The sequence below is a fragment of the Balaenoptera physalus genome (genome assembly GCF_965194825.1).
Source record: "Balaenoptera physalus genome assembly, chromosome: 5".
NCBI lineage: Eukaryota > Metazoa > Chordata > Mammalia > Artiodactyla > Balaenopteridae > Balaenoptera > Balaenoptera physalus.
Genome location: NC_138884.1, coordinates 147,486,226 through 147,514,193, shown reverse-complemented (window position 1 = coordinate 147,514,193; position 27,968 = coordinate 147,486,226). Strand labels below are relative to the sequence as shown.

The 27,968-nt window shown below is 57.0% G+C and overlaps 1 protein-coding gene and 1 long non-coding RNA gene across 30 annotated transcripts in view; one reads left to right on the top strand and one right to left on the bottom strand.

Annotated features, from left to right (window-relative positions):
- ABLIM2 (actin binding LIM protein family member 2) overlaps nucleotides 1-27,968 on the top strand; it is a 150,498-nt gene that overhangs the window by 11,905 nt on the left and 110,625 nt on the right. The window contains exon 1 of one of the 29 annotated variants that reach the window (XR_014264460.1): nucleotides 14,187-14,336. The exons of the other annotated variants lie outside the window; for them this stretch is intronic. The gene's annotated coding sequence lies outside the window, so the exon portion shown is untranslated. Of the gene's footprint in view, nucleotides 1-14,186; nucleotides 14,337-27,968 lie in introns of those variants that run through there. 29 annotated transcript variants of the gene reach the window in all.
- LOC309661432 lies at nucleotides 15,029-19,650 on the bottom strand. Its single transcript, XR_014264043.1, has 2 exons — nucleotides 16,990-19,650; nucleotides 15,029-16,016 (listed from the first exon to the last, which is right to left on the bottom strand). It is a non-coding gene; the product is annotated as an uncharacterized lncRNA (long non-coding RNA).

Sequence of the window (27,968 nt, the reverse complement as noted above, 5' to 3'; positions counted from 1 at the left end):
TTTGCTCTGGATTTGGGGCTGACGGTGGGAGAGCCGGGCCTCAGACTGCTTCCTAGCCGTGGCACCTCCTGGGAACCCCCTGAAAGCAGTCTGCAGGGAGGGATGGCTCCCTGAATCCTCCCCAACAAAGTTCCTGTTTCCTCTGTGAGGGCCTGCCCCTCCCCAGGGTGACTGACACCGGGAAGGACACCCCTTTCACAGGAGACCCTCCCCCCGTCCCTGGGTCTCATGGACAGGCAACGAGTCAACCCAGCATCCCCGGGCTGGGGGGTGGGCAGAGCGGGTGGTTTCACTTGAGTGTATGGATCCCTTGGCCAGGCGCTGGAGGTGGCTTTGATGGAGTTCTTCACTACAGGAGCTCCCAGCCTAATGAGAAAGGCAGACAGCACGTGAGGAAAACACACCATGAGAAAGCACGTCTCTGGGGAGGCTGTGGGGACAGAGAGGAGGCAGGTAAGGAACTGCTGTGAGAGAGAAATCCTGGCAGGCTTCCTGAAGGAGGTGACATCCCACTAAGTAGGAGTTAGCCAGACAAAGCAGTAGGAGAAGGGCATCCTGCAGGACATGCAGAGGTGTGAGTAGAGGGAGTGTTTGAGGAGCTTCATTCACGCCTCTGCCCCAGGATAGGCCCTGGGTAAGGTACTGGGCCCATGGCAGGGGCCCACAGCCCATCTGCCTCTCAGGCACTATGTCACCTCTCAAGGTACCTTGCACGGCACCTCGCTTGCAGGAAGCCCTCAGTGATGACGTGGCCGCAGGGACCGAGGAGTCACCGCATCCAGAGAGGAGAGAGAGGGAGGGAGCATGGGAGCGTGGGACCATGTCTCTGCTGAATTCAGGCTCCTGGGTGTCTGCTAGAGCTGCACCACGTCCCCCCTGCCCGTCCCCCGTGATTCTGGGCAGAGCCAGGGCGGGGATGGGGGTGTCAAGCCCTCTCAACACGTCTAGCTGTGAAGGGAGGGAGTAAAGGCCCCAGCGCAGGTGTGGCCAGGTGTGCAGGGAGGCCACACTGTTTGTCACTATGGATGGGAGGGGAGATGGGACCAGCAGAGGGGACACGGGTGCCCCACTCAGCTGTCTTCCTTGGCCGCTTGTCCTCCCCCAGACCTGGGGCTCATCGAGGGCCATGCCCAGCCCACTTCCTCTCAGAGGACGAGGGGCCTGGCAGCTTGATTAGGAATGGTGGCCCTGTTCTCCGGGGGCAGGGGGACGGCAGAGGGAAGCGGCACCTTTCTCCAGCCGTGCAGGGACAGCACTGGGGGTCCAGGTGGAGGCGCGGCTCCTGTTTAGGAAGCCTGGGCCCCCTCCCTGCCCAGCATCAGGGATGCCCACGACCCAGTGCTTGACAGCTGACCCCACGAGCCCTTGCAGCCCAGACACAGCCCTGTGCATCATTTCATTCAAGAGTAGCAGACGGCTTGGGGCACAAGTGGCCTCTTCTGAGGCTTTAGCACATCTTATTAAACCCGGTAGCTCTTCAGGTCTGGGATGAGGAGGGCGACCCGTGACCCTGGGTGACGGGCACCTGTGCCCACCGCATCTGAGGTGGGAGCCGCGCGAACGGCTGTGTGCTTACCCTGGAGGCTGGGGTCCCTGCCCGGTCCCCGCTGGGTGATGCCAGGCAGCGCTCCCTGGAAGTACCGTCTGGCCAGGGAGGCGGGCCTGGGAGTGGTGGGTCACAGCGGTGGGCTTCAGTGCCGTATAGACTGGTGAGACCCAGAGACGCAGAGAGGGGGCTCGGGACCCACTGTCCCAGTTCTGGGAAAGGGGTTACACCAGGAATAGAACCTTTTATTTCCCACGACACCTCCTGACGCTCGGGGCCACAGCAGTTTGGAGAGGAATGGCGCTAGCGGCTGGGATCTGTGGCTCGAGGTCAGGAGGGACTGTCACCGGCCACCTGGGCAGCATCAGGACAGCCTTGTCCAGCAGCACCTCCCCTGCACCAGCACTCGGGGTGTTTTATCGCCTCCTGCTCGGAGCCGGGGAACAGAGCTCGTGCCCAGACAGTCATCCATTCTCTGTCCAGTGTGACGGACCCACTCGACACACAGGCTACTGCTTGGGAAGTCTGGGGGGCTTGGCCCCAAGCACACGGACGGAAGAAATTTCACAGTGGATCCCTGGACCCCGCCTGGCAAGCCAGCGCCTTGTCACAATCGTGCTTTTACTTAGGGCTCTGAATCGCCTTCACTTGTGGATCAGCTGTGCTCAAACCTGTGTACAGGTCTGCTTGGAACACTAAACACAGTCTCACCCACCCTCCCCTCATCTGTGGAAGCAGAAATATTCAGATAGCGATTCCTCGGCTCTGCTGGAGCAAATAGACCCGAATCCTGTTAATATTTGGCAAAGGCCATTTCCCTGGGTGCCTGCGAGCTGCAGGAAGATGAATTGCACAGCAGGCTCTGAACGAGGCCACGCGTGGCCGTGGTCCTGCCCAGAAGGGGGAGGGGCTGGTAATTCAGTGCCAGCCACGTCTGGGGCCCAGACTTGTGGGTCTTTCTAGGTCTTTTTTTATTTTTATTTATTTTTATTTTTGGCTGTGTTGGGTCTTCGTTGCTGCACGCGGGCTTTCTCTAGTTGCAGCGAGCGGGGGCTACTCTTCCTTGCGGTGTGCGGGCTTCTCATTGCGGTGGCTTCTCTTGTTGCAGAGCACGGGCTCTAGGTGCGCGGGCTTCAGTAGCTGTGGCACGTGGGCTCAGTAGTTGTGGCTCGCGGGCTCTAGAGCACAGTCTCAGTAGTTGTGGCGCACGGGCTTAGTTGCTCCACGGCATGTGGGATCTTCCCGGACCAGGGCTCACACCCGTGACCCCTGCATTGGCAGGCGGATTCTTAACCACTGCGCCACCAGGGAAGTTCCTTTCTAGGTCTTATAATCCATAAGATTACAGCTCACGTTCGCTTGGGCCATTACTTCTCTGAGCGCTCAAATGTTTGTGACCTCATTAGAGTTTCCCCAGAATCCTCAGAAATCCTTAGGGCTCTAGGGGTTGGGGGGAAGGGGCGGCTGAGGTCACACAGCCAGAACGGGGCAAAGCTGTAATTCGAGCTCAGGGCTGTCTGTCGGTCCCAGGCTCTCCCCACCACCCAGCGATGGATCACAGGAGAACGGGGTGTGCAGACAGCGAGAGCTGGAGGTCAGGTGTCATGACCTTGCAGAAGGTGTGTCCGCAGGGAAGCAGGCATTGCCGTTGGTTTTAATGAGAAAAGAGCCTTAAAAAGACCCTGCTCGCACACCCAGGCCTCCTTGGCATTGATTCAGACTCTACTGGTCCTCCAAACTTCTTCTCAGCTGCCACTGCGCTGCCCTGACCCTCCAAACTGGCAAGCCGGACCATGGGCATCTCTCTTTGGAAACAGCTGGCTCTTGCCTTCCTTCCACACATATCTGGGTGCCACCCTCTGCCACCAGGGACCTTAAAGGGGGGCCCTGACCTCTTCTAGGGGTGTCACGCTCACTTGAGTTTTTCAGAGTCTGCTTTATTATCATTAATTGTACAATAAACAAGACGGGTGTTTGTTTTTGCAAGAGCGGACGATTGAAGAGGAAACAGTGTGTGACTCTGGGGAGGCCCGTGGCCGGCTCTCCCGTCTGCGTGGACCCCACCTCGGGACCCCACCCGGCAAGCTTCCCTCACGCAGGACATACGGTCCTACAGCACGCTTATTAGCAGCTGCGTGTGATTCCGTTGAGTGGGTTTTCTGTGGTTTGGCCACGTTCTCTTTCCGTCACTAAGTGCGGAGTGTTCTTTGCATTCAAAAAACTTTTTCTATTGTGGTAAAGTATACGTAATATAAACTATGCCACTTTAACTGTTTTTAAGTGTGCAGTTAGTGGTACTAAGTACATTCACATTGTTGTGAAACCTTCACCACCATCCATCTCCAGAAATTTTTGCATCTTCCCCAACCAGCTCTGTCCCCATTAAGTAACTCCTCATCAACCTTCCCGCCCCCCGACCCCTGGTGCCCACCGTTCTGCTTTCTGCCTCTGTGGACATGGCAACTCTTGGGTCCTCATAGAAGTGCAGTCAATCATGCAGTGCTTATCCTTTTGTGACTGGCTCATTTCACTGAGCCTAATGTCCTCAAGGTTCGTCCATGTTGCAGCAGGTGTCAGAATTTCCATCCTTTTCAAGGCTGAATAATATTCCATTGTGTGAATGGACCATATTTTGTTGATCCATCCATCCTTCCGTGGACACGTGGGTTGCTCCCACCTCTTGACTGTTGGGAATGATGCCACTGTGAACACAAGTGAGCAATATCTATTCAAGTCCCTGCTTTCATTTCCTTGGGGCACGTCCCAGAGTGGGATTGCTGGGTCAAGAGGTGTCTGCTTCATTTCTTGAGATGCCATGGTGCCGTTTTCCTGGTGGACTTTACCATTGGCGAGGGGTGCTTTGAGGGCGGGGCCTCGTCTGGTGGGCCTCTGAGCCCACCTTGCCCCGGCTGGACTCGGGGTGGCTGAAGAGCGTCCCCGCAATCCCGCGTGCTCACTGTGCCCGGCGGCCAGGCTGGGCTCTTGGAGGTTCCCCAAGTGGGCCACCCCCTCCCCATTCCCACATCTTTGCCCAGGCTGGTCCCCTCCTGGGGCGCCTTTCTTCCCTGCCCCTCCCCGCAGTCCTCTAGCATCTGCCCTGCGGGTGGATGTCCCGCTGGCTCCCTGACCCTGTCCCTCTCCTGTGTCAGGGTGAGGGTCCCAGGGCCACAGCTCCCAGGACCCGGGAAGCGTCTCTGTCCAGCAAGGCAGCCTTGTCCCCGAGGCCTGAGCGGGAACACGGCCATGCTGGGGAAAGTTGCAGCTGGACCCAAGGCCACAGTGCAAGACACTGCCCCAGGCAGCGAGGGATAAATTTAGCCACGTTGATGAGAAAATGTCCTGTACCTTCCTTCCTCTACTTCCCTTAGTCTGTGGATGTGACTCAGAGGGGTATAGTTGTAACTCCCCTTAACCTACCCCGTTGTCAGGTGATGCAGAGATGCTGGTGCGTGATGGTCCCCTGACCCATAAAGCAGACCCGACGGGGTCAGTGGGTGAAGCCCCTTCCTCCCTTGGCTCAGCCAGACCTCCCCGACCCCCCGACCGCCAACACCTTACTGCTTTGGAGTTTTCGCTGACCTGGACACTGGGCCAATTAACTTGTGGTAAAATAAATACAACATAAAATTTACCATCTTAAGCATTGTTAAGTATACAGTTCTGTGGCATTAAATACATTCATCCTGTGCCACCATCAGCACCATCATTTCCTGAACTCTTTTCATCTTGCAAAACTGAAACTCTGTCCCCATTAAACACCAATCCCCCACCCCCTCCCCCAGCTCCTGGCAACCCCACTTCTTCTTTCTGTCTCTATGAGTTTGATGACTCTAGGGACCTCATAAAAGTGGAAACATATAATATTTGTCCTTTTGTGACTGGCCTATTTCAATGAGCATAACATCCTCAAGGTTCATCTGTGTTGTAACCTGCGTCAGAATTTCCTTCCTCTTTAAGCTGAATAATGTTCCGTTGTATGAACAGGCCAACTTTTGTTTGTCCATCCATCCATCGGACTGTGGACACTCGGGCTGCTCCCACCTTCGGCCGTTGGGAATAATAATGGGTATGCAAATACACAGTTTGGGTTTTCATGGTCCCAGCAGCAGCGCTGTGGCAGGTGGTCCTGTGGTCATGCCACAAGCAGACCAGGCCAGAGCCCTTAACATGTGGGACTTCGCTGGTCCTTCCCCACCATCCAGTGAAGTGGGTACTCCTTGTGTCCCCGGTGTAGATGTGTAAAGTGAGGCCAGCAAGGTGAAAGGACTTCCTGCCATGCCAGCCTCTAGGCGAGGTGTCGGGGCACTGGGTGGAGGGTTTTCCACACTCAGAACCCACGCCATCACCTTTCCCATGGAGTGTCCAGTCGCCTATGTGCATTCACCCATTCTCTCGGCTATTTGCTCGTTCATCAGATACTGAGTGGATCCACTCTCCTCCTTGCCCTGGGATGGGCCAGGCGAGATGCATCAGCTCCATCCCACCCTTAGGAGCTCACAGGATGGGGACCAAATCACACGGACACAAAGAATAGTTGATTGACTATCTATGTCTGCCACGGATACGGGCAGTGGGGTTGTGTGTGTGCAAGCCGTGCATTTGCCAACTCTGGCTACAGGTGGGGAAACTGAGGGCCAGGAGAGAAGACGGTTTCCTCAGCCACAGAGCCAGGTGTTCTGAGCCCCGGGTCTGTCTCTGTTGCTGCAGGTTTTTTCCAGGATCCGTGAGGGTAAAGTTAGCGGGTCATGGTCTGTGCTGTTTCTGGGGGAATTCTTTGTCTTCTTCATCAGTTTCTCCCCCAACTCTTTCTTTTGAAAAGTTTTAAGCATAGAGAAAAGTTGGGGGGAAAAGCCAGTACAATGAACACCTTGTAATACTTTCATCTAGATGCATCAGTTATTAACATTTTGCTACATTTTGCTTTCTCTCTCCATCTCTCTATCTCTTTTCTGAACCATTTGAAAGTGAGTTGCGTCATCACACCTAGGCTTTAGCACATGCCTGTACCCAAATATCACCCACAGAAAGTTCCCGGTCCCATTTCCCCGCCCCCAGGGCTCCTTTACAGACGTTTGTCTACCTTTTCTTCTTCAGGAGTCAGTCTAGGGTCACACGCCACAATTGGTTAGCATGTCTCTTTGTCCTTAGTCTCCTTTATTCTTGAATGTTCTTCCCACCTGTTTTCGTTTGTTTTTCTTTCATGCCATTGACACTTAAAGAGTCCAGACCTGTTGCCTTGTGGATCGTTCCCCATCTGGTTGGGTCTGTTTCTTAGTGATGGGATTCGGGCTGAGCATTTTTGGTGAGAGGCTGCTGTGTGACCTGCTCCCCGCTCGGAGGGGTGCACAGGGCCCGTTGGTCCCATGTGCTTTCAGATTTTTAGCACAGCCAGAGCGCATCCAGCGGGGATGAGAATTCTCGCACGTTCGGCTTTGCACCCATGTGCAAATAGACCGGTGAGTGGAAGTTACAGATATTCCCGGAAGCAGAAAGTTAAATGGGAATATCGTCTGCCGACCTGCTCTCCCTGGAGGCGGACCCAGTTCACACCTTTACCAAAAGGGCACCAGAGTTCCTTGTCCCCGTCTGCTCCCTGCCCAACACGGGGCACTGTCAGTCTTTTCATATTTGCCAGCTGATGGGAAAAGAACACCTCCCTGCTTTCATCTGCCTTCTCGGGCACCCGAGGGTATTTTTCTAGCTTCCGGGCCATTTGTGTTTCTGTGAATTTGCTGTTCCCTCCGCAGCTTATTTTCTGTGGGGTTGCTTGTCTGTCTTTATTGACTCAGGAGGCGGATGGGTGTGTACCCGGCGCTCTGTCCAGCAGGGACATGGAATGGCTCTCCATCTGAGCGCGGGCAGTGGGGCCTGAGAGGGGGTGTGTGTTGGGGGCAGTGGGCAGGACACGGGCACCGCGGGGCCGCGTCCAGGTGTGTTGTCGGGCGGGGAAGGCAGCGTTGGCTGAGGAGGGGGTCTTCGAACAGGGAGACAGAAACTCGGTCACCTCCGATCAGCCTCACAGGTGATTTCCCTGCTCACCAGGCTCGGGGGGCTGCTGAGACCTTCTCCCATGAAATCAGAATGCGTCTTGGCACGCAAGGCCACCTTTTGGGGGCTCCGGGCAGCCTCCTCCTGGCCTCGGGGGCCTGACACCTGCGAACTCCTCTGCTGGTCTCAACCGCCTACTCTTAAGCTTTTTCTCAGCCTTCAAAGTTTGTTTCGGCTTCATTTCCTCCGAGAGGCCCTCTGACCACCTGAGCCCAGCGGCTGCCAAGCCCCGCTGCCCTGCAGCAACCGCTGGGGCTGGCCCTGCTTTTCTCCTTCGTTACACTGATCGCAGGTCCGGCCTGCACGTTCATTTGTTTCCCTGGCTGTGTTTGTTGCCCTGCTAGTCTACCAGCTCCCGGCGGGGGGCTTAGGACTGACAGGTTCCCCCCTCACCGGGCAGAATACCCTGCCCGACTCATTCCTCTGTTATGTGGACGGGACAGCCTCCAAGTAGCCCAGCCCTTGGGCATCTGGGTCAGTCTGGCTGAAGCCACCTCCTGGCTGATACCTTGGGGGGCCTTGCTGTCCTTTGCCTTAGGGGACCCTGGACTTACTGTCTCAGAGGCATACATGTCACAGATGGTCCTGCAGATGCTGTGGGGACCCACGGTGTGGCCCTTCGTGAGCACAGCTCCCCCATGGGGACGGGGGCAAGAGGAGTGGAGTGAAAGGCTGTGGTCCAGCCAGGTTGGGTGTCTGCGACAAGGAGTTTGGTCTCAATCTGGGAGACCTCGTGAGCCCCCGGGGGTGGTGCTCGGCGCTGGGGACCCGGAAGTCAGTCTGGCAGGGAGGGGAGGACCAGTGATGGGGGACAGAGTCACAACCAGGTGAGAAGGGGTGGGTGGAGGGGCCAGAGAGAAGGGGAGGCCCCGTGAGGTACAGGGAGAAAGCACTACCGGTAATGCCGACGTTTCGTGCTGGCTGCTCCGAGATGACGGATGATTTTGGTGACAATGGGAAAGTCCGTGTTCTGGGTTGAATTGTGTCCCCAAAGAGTGATGTTGAAGTCCTGACTCCGGTCCCTGTGAATGTGACCTTATTTGGAAATAAGGTTGTTGCAGACGTTAACTAGTTAAGATGAGGTCATATGGAGTAGGGCGTCCTGATAAGAAGAGGAAGAGAGACACAGACACAGAGACACAGAGGAGAGGCCACGTGACCACAGAGGCAGAGGTTGAAGGGCTGCAGCTCCAAGCCAAGCATCGCTGGCGACCGTCAGGAGCTGGACGAAGCGAGGAAGGATTCTCCCTTACGGGTTCCAGAAGGAGCACGGCCCTGTTGACACCTTGATTTAGGACTTCTGGCCTCCAGACCGTGAGAGGATAGATTTCTGTTATTTAAGCCACTCGGTTTTTGGTCCTTTGTCCCAGCAGCCACAGGAATCTCATACAGTTAGGAATTGGGAAAGAAAGATGCCACTTACCAAGTGCCCATCATGTACCAGGCGAGGTACCCGGCCCCCTCACACGTATCATCTTGTTTGGTTTCTCTGCAGCCAGCAGGCAGGCACCCCCATTATATACATCGGAAATTGAGGCCCAGAGAGGTAGAGCCACTGGGCCAAGGTCACACAGCTAGTGAGAGATGGAGTCGGTTGCAAACACAAGTCTGCCTGAGTTGCAGAAGGGGAGCCAGCTGGGTGAGGGTATTGGTGTGTGACCTGTGGCCTTGTTGGAGGGTGGGGAGAGGTGGGGGAGGGAGGATGGCAACAAGCCAGACATTCTCTTTTCTGACTGTGAGGTTCCTGGGGGGCTTCCAGGTGGAGGCGTCCGGCACACCGCTGGCTCTGGGGGTTGAGTGCTCCGGAGAGGCCCGGCTGGACTCTTAGGAATCCTTGCCCAGGGACTGGACGATGTCTCAGATCCCTTCAGACCTAATTTTTTATGCCCCTGGGAAAGCGCCAGTGTCTTCCTGGCCTTAAACTCACCTGGAAAATCTGTACCATCTGTCGTAAAGGTTTCAAGTCCTTGATTTCATTTGTTTCTCATCTTTTAAGAGGCATTCAGAAATGAAGATGTGAGTGGGCGTAACTAGTGATGGCACACTGTGATGGCACAGTGATGAGTGGACGTGGTGTGGGGCTGTCAGGGGTGAAGAATTATTCTGGAATGTGGAGCAGGGGGTCTGCCAGGAGGAGGGGGAGTCAGGGGCTTGGGGAAGCAAGTGGAGCTACCAAAGCCACCTGCGACCACGCTCCCCCTTGCTTCTCTGGTCCGGGCCCCTTCCCAAGTCACCTGATGACTGCGGGGGCTGCAGGTGGAGGGCCGTCCATGGGGCAGGGTGGCCTGGACCATGTCCTCGAGTTCAGGGGTCCTTCCAGGCACCAGTCAGTCCCACCCACCCTCTGTGTGCAGAAAGAGCGTGTTTCTCTCCTTTCTTTAAATCGTCATCATTTTTGCTGGGTCCCCCACCCTAGCAGGGGTACAGGCGTAGAAGTTAGGATGGAACTTTCTACACTGCAGGTGGCGACCCATTTGTGGGCATGAAATCAGTTTAGTGGGTCACAGAAGACTTTGTTACGTAAGAGGTTGAATCGAATGAAAAATAGCAGACCCAGCCCAGGAAAAAAAAAAAAAAGAAAAGAAAAGAAAGAAAAATAGCAGAGCACATCCCGAGTAATAAGGCTAGGTATTGTTTGGTGAAAAAAATCTGTTATGTATTCACATATCATATAAATTATTGCTGCGTGTGGTAGGCTGAAAAACGGGCCCCCCAAAATATATCATGTTCTCATCCTGGGACCTGTGAGTGTTGCTTTATTTGAAAAACAGGGTTTCTGCAGATGGGATTAAGGTAAGGATGCTGAGCTGGGGAGATTATCCTGGCTTATCTGGGTGAGCCCTAAATGCCATCACAGTGATTCTTAGAGAGGCAGAGGGAGGTTACAGACTGACACACAGAGGAGAAGGGGATGGGATGTGGGGGAGGGGCAGAGATGGGGTGATGCGGACATGAGCCAAGGATGCCGGCCGCCCCCAGGATCTGGAAGGGGCGGGAAGGATCCTCCCCCAGAGCCCAGAGGGAGCCTTGCCCTGCAGACACCTGGATTTCAGCCCAGTGGTACCGATTTTGGACTTCTGGCTTCCAGAACTATTGTTTTACCAGTTTGTGTTGGTTTGTTACTGTAGCTACAAGAAACTAATACACTTTGGAACAAACAACCCCAAAGCTCAGAGGCAGAAATCAGCAATCAGTTATCCTGGCTGGGGGCCTGCGGGCTGGCCGGGGCTCAGCTGACCTGGCTAGGCTCCATGGGGGTGGCTCTGCCCCATCTCGCACCCTCCTCCTGGGACCAGCAGGCTGGCCTGGGGATGCACTCCATGTAGGGAGGCAGAAGCACAGTAGGGCAGAGGGAGCCACCTTAGGCCTGGACTCAGAACTGGCACATTGTCACTTCCACCCGCGTGCATTGGCCAAGCCAGCCGCGTGAGCCAACACAAAGCTATGGAACTGGAGGAACCCTCTCCCCCAGAGGAGATCCTGGCGAGGGTGAGGATGCAGGGAGAGCCCAGGCTCAGTTCATCCCACAGGTGTGCACACCTGTGCCTGTGAGGCCACTGCCTGGTGTACCCCTCTCTCTGGGCACTGATGTTGGAACAGTTTGGAAGCCACTGGCCGGTGGCAGAGGACCTGGCTCCAAGTGCATGTCCCCCGTGCCCTTGACCCTGGCGTTCACGGGTTTTCAGGGCCTGGCTCTGCCTCTCTGCGACTCTTCCTGAGAATCAGTCCGGAAGGTTCCAGGTGGGGCAGGAACAACATCTCGCCTCACCCCCTCAGCACCACATCCTCAGAGGAGAAGAGGGGCCCATCCCGCAGGGTCCAGGAGGGAAGAGGACTGCTTCCCCAGCCCCAGCCAGTCACGGCCCCAGGATGGGACGTGCAGATCGAGAATTAGCATAAGCTCCTCTGGGTCCTGGTCATCTGCCTTCAGACCACACCGGGGACCGTGGAGAGGTCATGGGGCAGGGAGCTCCCACGAGGCCGGGCGCCACGGCCTTTCCTCCCCACGGGTGCTGGCCATGCCACCCCTCCTGCCCCCTCCACCCAGAACCGACGGGGAAGGGGCAGGGCTCAGGCGCCCCCTCCACCCCTCGGCCCTGGGAACCACCTGAGGCCGTGGGAGAGGAGGCCATGGGTCTCTGGACCCCTGGACCTCTGTGGGTAGGGGAGGGGTCCCCACGAGCCAGGGGCGGCCTCCCAGGGGCCCGGCTGCCACTACAGATAGGGGAGCAAGGTGCGTGGGAGCTGGGCTCCATGGGGGCATTGGTGTGAGGGGAGGGGGGCAGGGAGCTAAGGGTCGGGCAGACGCCTGGAGAGGCACGAGCTAGGCCCTGCGCTGCTTTCTGCCCAAGGGTCCCAGGGGCCAAGAAGCCCCTACGCTAACATGCCCATCTCCTGGGAGGCTCTTCTTGCAGTGTTGTGGCAGATGGTCCCATGCACAGGTGTCCTGGCCTCCGGCCAAGATGAACAGGAGGCACCAGGCCCGTGGGGGACCCTGGTGGGGAGGATGCCGGCCCTGGGGAAGTGTGGCCCGAAGGCAGAGGGCCGGCCTTCTCTGGCAGAGGGAGCCAGCGGGCTCGGGGTTCGCGCCCACGCTGTCCTCAGGCGGGGCTCGTGGGAGGGGGAGGGGGTCCTTCCGAGGGTCCTTGTGACGTGCTGTTTCCAGAGCCGGAGCAGCGCCTGCCCAGTGGATGGATGGTACCCACGGCTCCTCCTGCTACGATTCTCTTTCAGACGCCTGAGCAAACCCTCAGCCTCCCTCATTCTCAGGGTGAGACCCATGCTTTTCAATGGAGTGCCCGTTGCCCTGGCCCCTGCCCACCCCCCCACCCCAGCCCCGTGCAGCCGAGGGCGCCCGTCCTCCCGGGAATGTGGACTGGCCTCGCCCCCTTTCCAACCTCACACAGGCTGTTCCCTCTGTCTGGCTCGCCCTTCCCGCTGTTGAGCAGCTAGCTGCCCCTTGGCCTCTGAATCTCCCGAGGCTCTCTCCTCCAAGGGATCCCCTCGACCCTCCGGGAGCTTGCTCTGTGTTACCCTCGATCGGGCACTGGGCACCCACCGTGTTGCCCCTCGTTCCCCGTCTGACTCTCAGGTTGGGTAAGTAGGGACATGACAGTTCCTGTCTCAGGTGTGGTGCGGTGTGTGGGGCTTGCTGAGTGCTCAGCGGGGGGCTGCTGTCATTGTCACCGACACTGTTGTCGTTTCTGCCCTGAGCTGGGCACGGGCCGCAGGGCGTAGATAGCTGCAGAATAAGCGAGTGGAGAAACTCTTCTCATTTACAAGCGCGAGGGGCTCTCCTCTGCCTGGGATGCATCGTCCGTGCCCACTTGCGGGGCCCATGGAGTTTGCCGCAGGGATGGTGGTTACCACCCCCTGCCCGCCGGGTGGAGAGCTTCAGACCAGTGTGAGTAATGAATGTCAGATCAGGCCAGGGAAGTCCCCGCTGGCTGCCAGCACCTGCTCCGACTCTTCAGAGCCGATGGGATGAGGTATTTTCTGCTGGGTGCTGGTGGAGGGGTAACGCGGCCCACCCAGAGCCTCGGCAGGCAGAGTGGTGGGAAATGTGACTCGGGCTTGAGGGCGTGGCCCCAGAGCCTCTCGGCTGTGGGGTCCTGGCCCGGGTTCACTAGGCTCGGTTTGCACACATCATGTGCATGATTAAGCAGGATAATGCCTGCGGGTTCTATGCGGCCGCGTGCTGGGGGCAAAGCGGTGCTTCCTGCTTACGCAGCTGACAGGTCACATCGCATTTCTGCCCCAGGAGATCTTAAAGCCGAGTCTAGCAGAGAGGCACCAAGGAGAACGGGGGTCACCTAAGAGACCAGGCTGTCAGCCAGACCCGGGCAGGACCCCAATGCTGCCTTTCATGCCCAGCGGCCTCCCGTTGGTCTCCCGAGCATCCCAAGCCTCAGTTTCCCCTCTGGCACGCTGGGGCTGTGGAGTGGGTTAAGTAGGTCGGCCCCAAATTCATGTCCACCTGGAATAGGGTCCACCTGTGACCTTATTTGAAATAGAGTCTTTGCAGATGTAATTAACATAAGGATGGAGATGAGGTCATCCGGGAAGAGGGTGGGCCCTAAATCCAGTGACTGGTGTCCTTATAAGAGACAGAAAAGGACACACAGAGACGTACAGAGAAAAGACAGCCATGTGAGGACAGAGGCAGAGATGGCTGTGATGTGGACACAAGCCCCCAGAAACTGGCCAATATAGGGCAGTATCCTCCCCCAGAGCCTTTGAGAGGGCGTAGCCCTGCCTACGCCCTGATTTCGGGCTTCTGGGCTTCTGGCTTCCAGACTGGAAGAGAATAAATGTCTGCTGATGAAGCCCCCTGCTTGTGGGGCTTTGTCGCTTTGTCAGGCAGGCAGCCCCAGGACATGGGTGCTGGCTGGGAGGTGCTGGGAGGGCTTGTGGGCTGCGCCTGGCACATGGGACAGTAGATGGTCCCGGCCCTCCCCGAGTCCCTCCCCCACTGCCTTTGCAAAGTCCCTTTCCCGGACGCCTGGGAACAGGTGCATTCTGGAGCCGGGTGGGAGTCTATTTCGGTGTGCTGGGAAGGGCTTGGCCCGTCTCTCCTCGGGCATGAGGGTGGGCAGCTGCCACGTGACCCTCTGGCATGTCCCTCTGGAGCCATGTTGGCCTCAGAGGCTCTAGCCGTCACCCAGCTGCCGCCGGCAGCCTCCAGGGTGCTGGCCCTTCGGGTGGAGGCCACAGTCCATGGGGATGCCGGGAGGAGGGACAGGTAAGGCCCACGCTGCCCTGTCCACTGGGACCATCAGCCCAAGAGGACGGCTTCTTTTCTAACTGGAAGTCTCGAGTCCCCCAAATAAGCTCGGGGTCCAACACGAGGGGGGCAGTGTGAGCTCTGCCTCTGTTTATAAAGGCACAGAGGACCAGCGCTCACGCATGCCGACTGTATGCCCGGCCTCGGGGACTCTCTTGTGAGCTCCTGATGACAGCCCTGTGCAGTGACCCGTTTTACAGACGAGCAAGCTGAGACTCGGGCAAGGGGAGGGTCTGGCCCAGTGTGGCACCGTGGTGGGTGTTGGTGCTGGATCCTATAGTCTGGGCCGAGTCCCTGGGCCCTCGGCCCCTGCGCCTGCCCTTCCCGCCCTCCCTTTCTTCTTTCCTTTAAGGCGGTTCTTGGTTCTCAACCAAGGGTGATCTTGCTCCCGGGGGGGGGGGGACATTTGGCAATGTCTGGGGTCACTTCTGATGGTCACAACTTGGCGGGGGTAGGGGTGCCCCAGGCAGCTGGGGGATGGAGGCCGCGGGTGCCACTCGCCGTCCGGCAGTGCGCAGGGCAGCCCCACAGAAGAGGGCTCCAGCCCAAAATGGTAGCCGGGCCGAGGCTGAGAAACCGGCCTTAAGCAATATTGTACAAGACTTCAGTCCTTCCGGTGTCAACGCAAAGAACAGGGCCCATCAAGCTAGTTAGACAGAAACAATAAGTAACTTGTAATCCACTCAAACGCCACCTGTTGACACGGTGGCCTGCGCTGAGGGTGACGGGGAGAAAGCTCTGGGGCAGGGTCGGGGGTGGGAGGAGGAGACAAAGGGGGATGGAGAGTGAGATGGAGGAGGGCAGGGGGAGGGACAGGGAAAGGAGCTTGGAGCCCCAGAAGCAGAGAGGTGGGTAGAGCCTCCGCGGGCCCAGGGTGTGCAGGGGCTCCAGCCGGGGTCCAGCCTCCATCCTGAAATGCTCCCACCCCTGGTCCTCAAGCCTCCGTCCTGGCGCGAGGCTCGGTGCCCAGCGGACCCCTCCTCTCTGGGCAGCCACGGCAGAGCCCTGCCCTCACTGGCGTCCTCCTTTGTGGCCGCGGAGTCTGTCCAGAGGCAGGATCCGGGACCCCTCGTCCATATGGCCCCGTCAGCATCCCGCACGCTGAGAGACTCGGGAGATTTTTATTGAAGGAAGCAGCTCTGGGGTGGGGCAGTAGCAATGGCTTTGAAGCCAGACCAGTGAAGCTTCCAGCCCTGCCTCTGGCCTGACCTCACTGTGGCCCTGATCAGGGCGCTTCCCCGCTCTGGGGGGTCTCAAGGACCCCCTCTGTAAAATAGGGGTGATTACATTCCTCCCTCCCAGGGTGCTGTGGACCAGCATGGCAGACCCTCCATCTTGGTCCCCCCAAAGCGTGTAGCTGTGGGTGCCCCCTGGCCTGGCCAGGCTCAGCCCCCCATGGAGGTCTCACTCCAGGCCTTACAGCACCAGTTGGCTTGGGGTCAGGTAACATCCCCCGACCCGCTCAGTGTACTGGATTGTTCTGAAAATAGCGGCAGATTCCAGGAGCTGAGACATGTGACGATCTTCATTTCTCAAATGGAATTTCCATGTTGGTGGTTGGGCGGGTCTCCCCGCTCAGCTGAGAACGCAATGTCCTTCACTCCCTGCTGTGCTTTCACCAGATGATGGGCCGTAGTTCTGATGGCAAAGGGCAAAACAATAGTAATATTAAAAATTGCACAAACCCGATGAAATAAGCACTGTTGTTCCCGATTCACAGATGAAGAAATGGCATCTTGTGATAAAAATAGCAGTAAGGGAAATGTGATTCTATTTATGTAAGATTATAATAAGAGCTAAAAGTAAAAAAAAAACCAAAAAACTATAAAACTTTTAGAAGAGAATATAAGGATAAGTCTTTGTGATCTTGGATCGGGCAGTGGTTTCTTAGAAATGACACTACGTACACAAACAACACGAGAAAACATAGATAAATTGGATTTCGTCAAAATTAAGCACCCTTGTGCTGCAAAGAACATTATGAAGAAAATGAAAACACAGCTCACAGAATAGGAGACAATATTTGCCAATCATATATCGGATGGGGGGCTTGTATCTAGAATATGTAAACAACCCTTATAACTCAGTCAGAAAAAGAACCAAATTCAGTGGACAAAGGATCTGAACAGACATTTTTCCAAAGAAGATATTCCAATAGTGAACAAGCCCATGAAAAGATGTTCAACATCATTAGTCACCGGGAAGTGCAGATACAAACCACAGAGAGACAGACTTCACACCCACCAGGGTGACTGTGATGAAAGGACCAGCAGTAGCCGATATTGGCAAAGATGTGGACAAGCTGCTGGGGGGAAGGTGAAATGGTTCAGCCACTCAGGAAGATAGTCTGGCACTTCCTCAGATGGTTAAACAGAGTTACCATAGGACCCAGCAAGAAAGGGAAACGTGTCCACACAAAAGCGATTGTGCATGAATGGTCAGAGCGGCTTATCTGTAACAGCCCCAAAGTGGACACAACCCCCAAATCAACGACGAATGGGTCCATGGGGTACGTTCATATAGTGGAGAGTTATTTGGACATAAAGAGGAATGAAGCACTGACACCTGCTGCAACGTGGGTGGACCTTGAAAGCGTTATATGTATATATACCTGTACGATATGGGCTCCCACGCTGCGGTGTCTCGCGGCACACCGCCTGGAGAGTAAGGGTCCCTGGTGGGATTAGCTCAGCCCTCACAGACCCTCTCGGTGGGAGTTGACAGCTGGGGCTTGGGATCCTGCAGGCCTGGGCTCCAGTCCCAGCTGTGCTGTGTGCCCATTTCCAGCTCTGTGACCCGGGTCATTGGTGGAAATCGCCCAGCGCAGTGCCTGGCCCTTAGTCTGGGCACAAGAGCCGAAAGACGATATTGTCACTCAGACTATTCATTTTCACCCCCGCAGGGCGCTGTACTGGGCCCTGAGTCACCAAATGCATTCCCTGTTTCCCATTAGATTTAAGGAACCTTTATGGGGCACCTTCTGTGTGCTGGGCCCGAGGCATACATTGAGGACCCAGATGAGGTCACTGGTTGGTCCAGTGGTGGCCGCCCTGGCTCACGGCAAGGTGACACCAGGGACATGCACTGGCCTGGGAGCCCAGAGACCCAAGCCCTGGTCCTGGCCTGGCCTCAGACTTGCCATCTGTGGCTCCCCCTGTGTGTGGAGAGAGGGGATGGGCCCAGGTGCCCACTAAGCCCTGACCTTCCGTGAGATCCTCAGACACCTCTCCGGTCAGGAAGGGCTGCTCTTCCGGCGATGAAATAACACCCTCCAGGGACGTGGGTGGCCAGGGCACCTGGACCAGCTGCTAGAAGCTTCAAGAGTCTGTGAGTTGCTAGAAACTCAAGCTGAAGGTAACTGGACGCCCCTGTGGGCAGCCTGAGCTTCCAGGGGGCTGTTCACGGCCGTGTTCTCCCAGCTTCTGCCTCTGGAAGGAACCCCCCAACCCAGCACACACCACCCCTGCCGAGCCCCTGCCATGTGCCAGCCTCCAGAAGCCCAGCCTGGGGCAGCGCCACTGTCCCACGCTACAGAGGAAGACAGGCTCAGACCGGGAGCGGGGAGCCGGCACGTCCCAGGCCCTGCTCCAGCGCTTTCTCCCCACAGGGCTGCTTTCCTGGGGCCACCGTAACAAATGCTGCAGACGTTATTCTTGGACAGTTCTGGAGGCCAAAAGTCCGAGATCAAGGTGCTCCCAGCGTGGCTTCCTTCCGAGGACTGAGGACAGATCTGTCCTTGGCTTGCAGATGGCTGTCCTACCCCTGTGCTTCACACCATCTTCCCTCTGTGCGTCTCTGTGCCCTAGTTTCCCGTTTATAAGGCCACAGTCATATTGCATCCAGACCCACCCAAATGGCCTCACTTTAACTCAGTCACCTCTCTCCAAATCAGGTCACATTCCGAGGTGCTGAGGGCTACGACTCCAGCACGTGAGTTTGGGGGACATAATTCAATCCATCACAGACGAGTCCCTTTCTGTGGCCTCGTAGGAGCTCCCCCCAGCGTTTTCCAGCTCACACACTCTATGAGTGAGGGAGACAGGGCGGCTTGCTGGTTTTCCTTTCCCTGCCACCCTTCCTCCACCGCCCGACCCCCGGCCCCAGCCCTGAGTAAGAGGCTCATTTCAGGCTCAGTGGGGCTGCTTGTGACCCCGTGGCCATCACGGTATGTCTGAGAGCGACTTTGTCCGAAGGCTCCCCTGCTTCAGGACAGGAAGAGTCCTGGGGCTTCAGGGACTGCACCCCACCTCACGGGGCCCCCCGGGGGTCTGAGCTGAGTTGGCTGGAATCTAGAAGCCAAGCTCTTCTCGCTCAGCTAGAAATCCCTTCTGACTCTTCGGCCTCCCGGGGTCAGTGGAGTTTAACCTCGTGAATGTCCCCCCACCTCTCGGTCATGGGGGGGTCTTGGGACCCTGACCTGCCAGAAAAGGACCCAAGCATCAGTACCGCCACTGTGGGCATGGGGACCCTGGATTCATTACCCAAACTGAGACACGTTGGACAGAATAATTGTGCGGGGACGGCAAGCAGCACCCAGGATGGCCCAGGTGCACTGGGTCATTTGTTCCCTGGCCCGGCGCAGGTCTTTAGGGGGACCCGGCAAGCAGACAGGAGCCTCCAGGGGTGTCTCCACCTGGGGAGCCCAGACTACCTCCTGCGAGTCAGAGGCTCGCTCACCATTGTGGAGAGGTGACCTGACTTGTCCAAGGTCGCACAGTCCGTGACCCAGGGGGACGATGGGCAAGTCCCCTCACCTGCTGTGCCTCGGTTTTCACACCTGTAAAATGGGTACAGGTTCTTACAGGCTCACTGTGCTATGGGAGACGCTCAGCACACAGTGGATCGGTACGGAAGAGGCCCTGGACGGGGGCCTTGAAGGTTGAGCTGGGTTTTCACAGGTGGCGATGGGCAGGCCCAACACTCCCAGGAGGGGACGGTGGGAGCCAAGGCTGGTGCTGGGACCCCTGAGGACAGCTTTGGGAGAGAGTCTGGGCTCATGGGGCGGTGGAAGATAAGTCAGGGGACCAGGTGGGCACTGGGCTTGGAGGCTCGGTAGTGGCTCTGGGGCTGAGCTGTGTTCTGAGGGCTCTGGGGAGCCATGGAAGGTTCCTGAGCAGGGGCGGGACCTGCATGTGCTTGTGTTCAACGCCACCCTCCCCCATCCTGCCACCTGGCCAGCTTGGAGAGCTTGTCTGGGGGCTCTATCGTCCTGGCTGTCCCCTTGCCGTGGGCTCCATGGGACTCAAGGGGACACTGTCCCACTGGGTCAAAATGGAGAACTTCTCAGATACTTGAGCCTTTAGAGGTCAACTCAGATTAGACACTGGGCGGGGGAGGGGGGACAGGAGGGCAAGGGGGCTGCTCCAGCTTGTTAGGTAAGACGGGCCTCGCTAGGACTGGAGGACATGTCTCCCAGTGGCCAGCTCCTGCTCAGGGTCTCAGGGGGCACCTCTGGACATAAGCATCAGGGTGTTTTTCTGCAGCCGTGTGCCCTTGTCTCCCGAGACTCACTAGCCACCAGGTCAGTGTCCAAGGACTCCCTGGGTCCTGGGGACTGCGGGGTGGGCTCCTGCTGTGTGCCTGGCTTGGTGTCCACTCCCTGCCTGCACTCTCTGACCCCCACTCCATCACAGAGCTGTGGCTGCCCTGTACAGATGATAGGCGAGGCCCAGGGGTGAATGGCCAGCCAGAGCCCTTGGCCCAGAGCTGGCCTCCCATTGCCCTCACTGGTTGGACCTTAAAAGCCTCCTGGGAGATCCACGGTGGCTCCTCTTCCTGGTCACCGTGGGGTTATCGTGTCTGGCTAAGGGGGTCCCTGCATACAGCAGGAATCTGAGGTTTTCCCCCCAGTGACTCCACCTGAGCTCTGCCCTTGGTCACTGGGGGCCAGGACAGCTGGCCTGCAGTCTAACCTGGCATCTCCCCAGGCTAAGCAGCTGGGCCCCAGGCGCCTGGGGGATTTAAGTGAGATTGCCTCATGGGAACTGGCTAGGACAGCTCTGGTTGAATTTGGAGCAGGCAGGACCAGTTTCTGGAACCAGACCCAGAAGGTAGTAAACTTGTCCCAGTGCAAAGAGAGCTCAGAGCTGTCTTCGCTGGATGGAGGACAGGTGAGTGACGTGCCTGAAGAGTCAGACAGGTCTGGCAGTGCGGGGACAGCCTGAGACCCTCGCAGCCGGCTGGCTGGGTCCAGGCTGCTGATGACCTTGCTGAGAACAGGTGGGAACAGAGAGCCGCTTACTGGCTCCTGGTTATAATTAGCAGTCAGCCCTTAAGGAGGTTAAGATGGAAGTAATGACGTGTGATTTGGCTTGATTTTCCAACACATAACGCTTGGGAGGGCAGGAAGTGAGGCCCCGGCCTGTTCCTGAACCAGAAGAAACCTATAGAGGACGTCCTGAGGGCAGGAGAGACAGACCCCCTAAGACCTTTGTGCCATTAACTCCATATTTAGAAAACCAGTCTAAAGAAACCCCTGTGCTGGAGGGCGTGCTAGCTGCAAGGATGCTTGTGGCCACGTGGTATGTGAGAGCCGTCTCCCAGCCAGGCCTGGCTGAGTGCACCTTGCTGTGTCTGCACTGGTACCCAGTCCTAAGGAGCCTTACTTCTCAGACCTGGCCCCTGGCCCTGGGGGACTTCAGGCCAGGTAGGCAGATGGCCAGTAGGCAAGGGCCACCCAACATGGTCAGTATTGTGATGGAGATGAGCACGGTGATGTGTGCTTGCTGCTTCCCAGAAAGCACCTGTGCATCTTGTGTCATCTCCTCCTGGAAGCCCTCCCTGACTACACACAGGTTCACCTCCCCACAGCCCTGTGCCTTCCACCATAGTTCTCTGCTCATTGTCACGGTTAGAAAGAAAGGCCTGAGGGGAGGCGAGAACGGTGAGCCTGGGAGCCGCTCTAGGCAGATGGGACTCTGAGGAGAGGGTGTGATGCATGGTCATACAAAGCTTTCAACGGTAGAACAGAGTCATACGATGTGGAAACCCCAAGCCAGCTGTTTGCATAATACAGAGAGCAGGGTGGAGAGCTCTACAAAACCGCCCCGGCTGATGGAGCATGGGTTCCAGTTAGATCCCCAAGGATGCAGGGAGCTCCACTTCCTGATATCAAGGTGGATTTGCCTCAAGAGCAAACCCTGGAAAACTGGGCTGTTGAACGTGGCTGAACGTGGGCTGTTGGTCTTTGGCCAACCCAGCAGTGCCTGCTCGGGGGTCCAGCATTAACTGGGCCCTTCAAGAAGGGACAGGACCAAATGCAGAGCCTTTGAGGGAGAGCGGAGATAAACAGTTGAAAAAGTCCCCAAGGACCACAGAACGACGTGTGCTGTGCTGTCTGGGAGGTGAGACATGAGATGAATTGCTGGAAGAAGAGGGGCACCTGCCCCCTCCACGCCCACTCCCTGGGCCCAGTGTGTCCCCTCTCCTGCCGCGTGCCACACCCGTGCCTGGCCAGTTTGCATACCCGTCTACCCGGATGCCCACCAGCTCCTCTGTTCTTGTTTGGTGAACGAGCGAGCCCATGATTTGGGACTTGCAGACCAGCAGGTGGCAAAGGGGATGGTGGACACCTGAGGGGGGACCCCAGCTGAGTCCCTAATCCAGCCCTGTGGCTTTGGGAAAATCCCCGTGCATCTCTGAGCCACCATGTCCTCGTCTGTGAAATGGGGGTGATAGGCCATTCCTGTGGGGTGTGGTATGGACCAAATGATGACCAGGACTGGGTCTGTTTTGTTCCAGGGGAATCCAGGCACATAGTTGGTCTCAGACATTTGTTGGGTGAGTGAATGAATGAACAGCAAACAAGAAGAAGAAGAGCTTTATTGTTTGGTGTTTGGAGTTGAACGCACTTTGGCCGAGCACCTTGCAGTTTTGCCGTCAGAATGAAGTCGAGGTGACCTGCAGCGGTTTCCGTGGTTAGGGCACCGTGAAGGGTCAGGGTAGACGCTCCTTGGCAGGAGAAAGCAGGGCCCGCCATGCTCCCTAAACAAGCGAGGACCCCGTGGAGGAGAGATGGTGGACACGTGTTCACGTGGCATCACAGCTGGCTTCCAGGTCCCGTGACAGGAACACATGGCACATTTGCTTGTGCATCTTGACCGATGCCAGCTTGGTGAATTTCTATGCACAAAGTGGGAAACCGCACCCAGGTGGGTCTGTGCGAATGGAGTGGAGGGGAGAATGGAGTGTTTGGTGGGTAACCCGGCCAGAGGCGAGCTCCCCCAGCTCGCCGGGCAGAGGGTGTTGAGGCCCCATCTATTGAAGTAAGGAAACCTACAAGCCCCCTGACACTCTTGCGCAGCGTCCTGGGGGTCCGCCCGCCAGGATGGACACGGAGCTGAGAGCCTGACGTTGACCTTGGCGGTGATGCTTCCATCACCATGCCACCATGCCTGCTTCCCGAGGCGAGCACCAGCGAGGCCCAGTGCTGGATTTGGGTGGATCCCATTTGGAGCATCAGGACTGGGCACAGCTGGGCCAAGCGCTGGGGGGCAGAGGTCAGTGTCGAGAAGCCCCCACTGATCCGGAGGTCGCCATCAGACCCTCTCTGCAGGGAGCAACTGTGTCACCTGCACCCCGTCACAGTCCTTGCCTCCTGTGCCTGCCTTACCCAGCAGGCGCCCAGGGGGTCGCTGGCTTCATGTGTGTTCTTATCTGACCCAGACAAGGGTCCCACATTTGGGAATACTTGCCCCCATTTTGTAGAAGGGAAAACTGAGGCTCTGTATGGTCACATGGCCTGCCCAGGGTGACAGCCAGGGAGGGGGGCAGCTGGGGTCAGTGCAGGCTGCCCCACTTCCTGCTCACCCACCCAGCCACTGACTGAGGCCAAAGACAAACCTAGGACAAGCTGCTGATGAGACTGCCGAGGGAGCAAAGGTGTGGCCCCCGGGAGCTCCAGGTCCCCCTCCCGACAGCCTCTGCCCCTCCCCACCCCCAAGTCGCGGGTTTGCCTCTGAGACCCGGAAGGACTAAGCCAGCAGCTGTTGGTCCCCACACCTGTCAGGCATTGTACCAGAAGCTTTCTCCACTTCACTGGGTTCTAAATGATGCCTCCTGAGACCAGACTCCAAATTACAGTTGTGAACACAGAGAGGCTTCTCAGAGCTCAGTCAGCTCTCAAGGTCACACAGCTGCCCCTGGACGGTGGGTGGGTTCCAAACCCGGCCCTGCCGGCTGCCGTCCTGGCTCCTCCAGGCCCCGTACCTGGTGGCACATCAGGACGGTACCCGGAGGGATTATAGAGGCGGGATCACAGCGACTGCCGGGTCAGACCCGAGGAAGCCACGTCCCTCCACTGTGAACGTGAGCTCTGTGCTGATGTTACCGGTAATCGTTCTTTTACTCCCAGCAAGGCTCCCCAGGCTGGGATTTCATTATCACGGGGGGATTAAGTAGTCACGGCCCCATGTGATTGATCCTTACGACTTGACTTTATGTTTTACGTTATTATTATCATCGCAGTCAGAGACTTGTTAAATGAAATGTTACAGCCGATCCAGAAATTGTAGAGAAATGAGCCTGCTGCCTTCAGGGTTAGGTCTGGAGTGTGGTAGTTTGCGGCTCTCTCCGTTTCTCTCTCTCTTTTAAGTTTTTTTTTTTTTATTTTTTAAATAGACTTTATTTCTTAGAGCAGTTTTCAGTTTATAGAAAAATTGAGCAGAAAGTAAGGAGTTCCCATATACACCCCACCCCAAATCCCCAGTTTCCCCTGTTAGCATCTGCCTGTTACATTGTTGTAATGTTTATGTGTGCTACGTTTGTTACAACTGATGAACCAGTTTTGATATACTATTTTTTTTAAATTTATTTATTTATATTTTTTATTTTTGGCTGCGTTGGGTCTTCGTTGCTGCGCGCGGGCTTTCTCTAGTTGCGGCGGGCGGGGGCTACTCTTTGTTGTGGTGCACGGGCTTCTCATTGAGGTGGTTTCTCTTGTTGTGGAGCGCGGGCTCTAGGTGCACGGGCTTCAGTAGTTGTGGCTCGTGGGCTCTAGAGCGCAGCCTCAGTAGTTGTGGCGTACGGGCTTAGTTGCTCCGCGGCATGTGGGATCTTCCTGGACCAGGGCTCGAACCCATGTCCCCTGCGTTGGCAGGCGGATTCTTAACCACTGCGCCACCAGGGAAGTCCTTGATATACTATTACTAACTAGAATGCGCAGTTTACATCAGGGGTCGCTCTTGGTGTTGAGTGTTCTCTGGGTTTGGACCAATGTATAATGACGTGTATTCACCCCTGGGCTCCACCTACTCACCCCTCCCTCCCCACCCCTCACAACCACTGATCTTTTACTGTCTCTGTAGTTTTGCCTTTTTGATGACGTCATAGGGTTGGAGTCACGTGGTGTGCAGCCTTTTCAGACTGGCTTCTGTCACTTAGTAGCATGCATCTGAGGTGCCTTCAGATGGCTTCATAGCTCATGTCTTGATAGTTCTTGATGGAATGAGGTCTGGCCACAACCGCCCCATCCCTGTCTAGGGGCCCACTCCTGTCCTGCCACGCAAGGGTCCCGATCCCTCCTTGTTGCAGTCACGTACCAGCTGGGCCGGCGCTCCTGGCCCCAGTCCGCTCGCTGGGCGGCAGCAGCAGTGACCACAGCACTTGCTCTGCCGGCTGTGAGCACCAGTCCCCTTTGCAAAGCACCCGATCGGGCAGCTGCAGGAGGTTCGAGGAATAAGTCCATCCTGAGGGGTAAGAAGGCCCACACCTCAAATCCACAGGATTCTCAGGCTGTGATCCCAGGGCCAAGGGGGCAGATGCGGGCTGGAGGGAACACCTGCGCGGGTGGTACCTGCAACAGACAGGCCCCCTCTATGCAGTGTCTACTTCCCACCACCAGGGGGCAGCACCCTGCTCTCTCGCCTTGCCACCAGAGGCCCCAGGAGGTTTTGGAGGAGGCTCCAGGCGGGCAGAGTTGGTGCTCCCATAAAAACGATCCTCTTAAAGCAGCTTTCACCCCAAATCAAACAGTATTTCCAGTAACCAGGAAACTGGTGATGTCAGGCTGTGTACCCTTGAAAATGACAATGGCTATTGTGTATTGAGCATTTATGGTCTGCCAGACCCTGGGCTGCTTGCTAGACAGACATTTCTGCCCATGGTCCTAGCATCCCCTGGGGCAGATGCTGTGAGCAGGGGGCGGATGGCAGATGGACAGACGGCTGGGAGTTCCAGGTTACTGCCTGTAGGAGGTGAAGCTGGGCTGCACCCGGCCGTCTGCCCCCAGGGCTCTGACACCGATTTCCCACCCCCCCACGTGGGTGGAGGGTAGACCTTGCCTGGCTATTCATGGAGACATGAGGCACATTGTCCTTTGTATGCCTAATGGATGAAAAGATAATCGTGTTGAAGATCTTTGTGGCCACACCCTCAAATCTTGATTTAGCCTCCGTGTGGACGGGGTGACTCAGGACCCCATCAGCCCCATGTGAGCCCTGGGCAGCCCCAGGGCCGTGCACAGCCGTGAGCCGGCTCTGCCTGAGGTTTCAAACTTCAAGTCCAATGGCTCATTTCGCACAGGGAGTCTTAAATTCTAGCCCAGGACATCCTTGCTCTCTGCCCCCTTATACCAATTTTATTAAGTACTGGATGAGGCAGTTTCTGTGATTATCGTGTGTTGACCCTTAAACCAGAGTGGAAGTGTCAGCACAGCTCCCAGGACGGCAGACGGAACTCCGGGGCCCTCGCTGGGCTCTGCGCTGCCCAGTTTGCCGTTTGGTCCTGACACCCTTGGAAACGCAGGCAGGCCTTGACACCAGGCCTGGGGTACTAAGGGCGACACCAGATGATTTTTTTGTGCCCATCGTCTCCTTTCTGGCACCTGCTTCTCCAGGCTGTGTGGCTTTTGTCCCCAGACAGCTGGCACCTGCTACCCTTGGGGTCTTCAGAGCCGCCTCCTGGAAGGCCTGATGTCCCCAGCGTGGCCCAGGCCCTCGCGGGCGGGACCCAGAGGAGGGAGCCCTGTGCTGTGGATCCGGGGCTCCCGGGACGGGACAGGGTCTGGGGGGCCTGGGGGGCAGGCTGGAAACCGGATGGAGAAATGTCCTCCTGTCTGACATCCACCTCCTCCGCTTTTACAAGAATGAGGAGAACTTCTGGGGCTGATACTCAATCAGGGCTGGTGTTCAGCGATTTTGTAAATGTGTGTGTGTGTATGTGTGCATGTCTGTCTCTGTGTGTGTGTCTATGTGTATTTGTGTGTCTGTGTGTGTATCTGTATGTCTGTGTCTGTGTGTATGTCTGTCTATGTGGGTGCATATGTATAGTTGTGTCTCTGTGTATGTATGTGTATTTGTGTGTCTGTATGTGTATTTGTGTTTGTGTGTGTGTGTATCTGTGTGTCTGTGTGTGTATGTATGTGTATCTGTGTGTCTGTGAAAGTATCTGTGTGTATACGTGTGTGTGTATGTGTGTGTCTCATGTGTATGTATGTGTATCTGTGTGTGTACGTGTATGTATGTCTGTGTATCTGTGTGCCTGTGTGTCTCTTTGTGTATGTATGTATGTATGTTTCTGTGTGTATGTACATGTATGTCTGTGTCTCTGTGTGTATGTCTGTGTCTCTGTGTGTATGTACGTATATGTCTGTGTGTCTCTGCATGTGTATTGTGTGTGTGTGTGTATGAATACGCTTAACTCTCCAATGAAGCGTGGTGTATCTGGGGCATCCCAGGTGGCGGGTGTCTTCTGGGCCCGCACCACCTCCCCTGGGCCCCCCATGGCTCCAGCGATGTACAGGTGGGCGGTGCACCTGGGCCTGCGGACTCCCCGCCTCAGGTGCCCGTGGCTCCCTGGCTCTTTCAGCCTCTGCTGAAACCTCAGAACTCATTCAGCCCAGAGAAGGGAGACAGGAGTTCTAGCTTTGGGGCAACCCTCACCAGGGGGTTAGGACCGGTGCCCCAGCCCCCTTCCTTCTGAGGGACGCCCTGGAGGGGCTCCGAGGGGGTGACCAGCTCAACAACATGCCATCATTGCCCCCACTCCTTCCTGCCACCCGGGGCCCCCTAGGTACACCACTTGCACCCTGCCCTTGCCTCAGCCTCAGGTCGGTGACCCCAGATCAAGACGGGAGCGTGGGACAGAAGATGTGGATTTAAGCGGAGACCCGCACTTGAGAAAGGCAAAGGCTGTTTGCTCAGAGCTGGCTGAGCGGGGGGTCAGCCTTTGTCACTGTGCCTAGCAGAGACCAGAGTCAGGTAGAGGAGTGGGGGAGCTTCCCAGTGGAGAAAAGGGGGCTCAGGGGCCTCTGATCGGTGCTGGGAGCCTGGGGAGGCTGGGGGGCTGCTACAAGGGGTGTCCCAGGTGACTGGCTAGAGGCAGGCTGCGCCTTCTTGGGCTGGTCCTGAGTGGGAGGTGGATCCGGGCTGCTGGGGCCCCGTCGTGGGCTGTGCTCTCTGCCTGCAGCTCCACCTCCTCCTCGTGCTGGGAGAGAGCTGGTCCCCAGCCCCTAGGCATCCCCCGACCACAGCTCTGCCGCTTGGCTTGCAGCTGGTGCTCCCCCGGCTGTCGCCACTGCTGGGCTGGAGCTCCCTGAGCACAGACCCGCCGTGGGCCCCAGCGTCCTGCATGCCCGGCCTCCGCGGGCACCTT